Below are 2,500 nucleotides of genomic sequence, written 5' to 3' on the forward strand. Positions count from 1 at the left end.
AAATAAAGAATTTCCCAAACAGCGAAATACATAAACAAGTTACATTCGTGTGTGTGTGTCTGAGAGACAGAGATAAAGAGAAAGAGAAAGAAAGAAAGAAAGAAAGAAAGAAAGAGAGAGAGAGAAAGAGAGAGAGAGAGAGAGAGAGAGAGAGAGAACGAGAGAGCAAGAGAGCAAGAGAGCGAGAGAGTGAGAGAGAGAGAGAGAGAGAGAAAGCATGAATGAATGAGAGTAATTGAAGGAATAAAGGAAAGGATGAGTGAATGAATGAATGAAAAACAGTCCCCCAAACATCTATCTAAATAAATAAATAAATAAACAGAAAAGTGAAGAAAAGAATCCAAAATTCACACTGGAAATTGCCACCGAGACAGACCAACGCGTCAGAAAGCAACACACCTCCCCTTTGTAGACGAGACAAACCGCTTAGGAAATCAACCGATAAATGAAGGCAAGAAGGACTACAATTTCACCAAAACACTTCGGATGGGAAAGCGACAAGGAGAGAGAAAGAATAAATAAATTGAACAGAGTAAAAAAGAAAGAAAAAAGTAACTGTATTTCGATTCAGAAAGGAAATAAAAAATCCTATTTTCTTTAGTCGTTGGAAAAACACGAGGGAAAAGAAAACGGAATAAAAAGAAAACGGAGAAAAAAGAAAACGCGACCAGCATGGAAAACAGAAGCCATAATAAGAGAACAAAATAAAGGTGAAGAAATAATACGAAAAGGAACTAAATAATATATAATGAACAGCTTTTGATGTTGAATTTGTGCATGGGATGCTTTTCTTGGTAAAGTGAACGAAAGTGACGATTTTCAAACGTTAATCTTTCATCTCTGTATATTTTTAGACTGGTATTGTATTTCATGAATGGACAAGGCTGCATTTAAGTGGAACTGAAGCTGTTTTATCTTTCATATAAGCGGGCAATTAAAAGTGTTAATAATAAACAATATGACACTACATTTTAAAAGTGTGCGAATAAGAATTTTGTACTTGAGCGCACAAAAAATCGACCGGTTTGAAGGAGTATCGAAACCTTTCCGAATATGCCACAGTAAGCATATTCATACAACCATTAATCAATTCGCACAACAATAAGCTAACTCGAATAATGGTATCCTAATTCGCACAACACTAAGCTAACTCGAATAATGGTATCCTAATTCGCACAACACTAAGCTAACTCGAATAATGGTATCCTAATTCGCACAACACTAAGCTAACTCGAACAATGGTATCCCAATTCGCACAACAATAAGCTAACTCGAACAATGGTATCCTAATTCGCACAACAATAAGCTAACTCGAATAATGGTATCCTAATTCGCACAACACTAAGCTAACTCGAACAATGGTATCCTAATTCGCACAACAATAAGCTAACTCGAACAATGGTATCCTAATTCGCACAACAATAAGCTAACTCGAACAATGGTATCCTAATTCGCACAACAATAAGCTAACTCGAACAATGGTATCCTAATTCGCACAACAATAAGCTAACTCGAACAATGGTATCCTAATTCGCACAACAATAAGCTAACTCGAACAATGGTATCCTAATTCGCACAACAATAAGCTAACTCGAACAATGGTATCCTAATTCGCACAACACTAAGCTAACTCGAATAATGGTATCCTAATTCGCACAACACTAAGCTAACTCGAATAATGGTATCCTAATTCGCACAACAATAAGCTAACTCGAACAATGGTATCCTAATTCGCACAACAATAAGCTAACTCGAACAATGGTATCCTAATTCGCACAACAATAAGCTAACTCGAATAATGGTATCCTAATTCGCACAACATTAAGCTAACTCGAACAATGGTATCCTAATTCGCACAAGCATGCATTAATTCGCACAATGATTAGCTAATTCGCACAACAAAAACCTAATTAATCAACAACAATCAAATCCTAATTCGTACAACGGTTAACTAATTCGCACATTCACTCAACAGTTAACAAATATGCACGGCGGCAAGTTATTTTGTGCAGCTGTTTGGAATTATAGAAGCTTTTATTCGGGTTAGCTTGTCCAATACAGTAGACTGAAGCAATACTTGACTGAAACGTTTCATTCATAAGCTTTGAATTCAGATCACGGGATGAATCTTAGAGTCGCGGGCTTTTGTCGGTGAAATTTATGCGCGAAAACCATCGTTATCCTTAATAGTAGTAGTTCTAATCTACCTTACTCTCTGAGCAACGTAAAAGAAAAGAAAAGAAAAAAAAGGACAAGACAACGAAATAAAAATCGTCTTAAATGACTTTCCGTACGGAATCTGACCAACGCCACCCAAGGATAGATAGGTAAATAAATAATTAAACTGATACATAAATAACCAGATAAATACACAAATAAATAAATAAATAAACATAATAAAACGCATACAATATTGACAAGCAAATGAATAGACAAACCAAACAAATAAATGAACCAACAAATAAATCTATAAAAATCACTAAAACAAACGAATAAGCAA

At 35.3% G+C, this 2,500-nt stretch overlaps 1 protein-coding gene across 1 annotated transcript in view; it reads right to left on the bottom strand.

Moving 5' to 3' along the window:
• The window catches only part of LOC138863767 (CUB and sushi domain-containing protein 3-like), a 164,866-nt gene that overhangs the window by 120,438 nt on the left and 41,928 nt on the right, over positions 1-2,500 (bottom strand). The gene's annotated exons all lie outside the window — the stretch shown is intronic.

The sequence above is a fragment of the Penaeus vannamei genome, chromosome 13, assembly GCF_042767895.1.
Source record: "Penaeus vannamei isolate JL-2024 chromosome 13, ASM4276789v1, whole genome shotgun sequence".
NCBI lineage: Eukaryota > Metazoa > Arthropoda > Malacostraca > Decapoda > Penaeidae > Penaeus > Penaeus vannamei.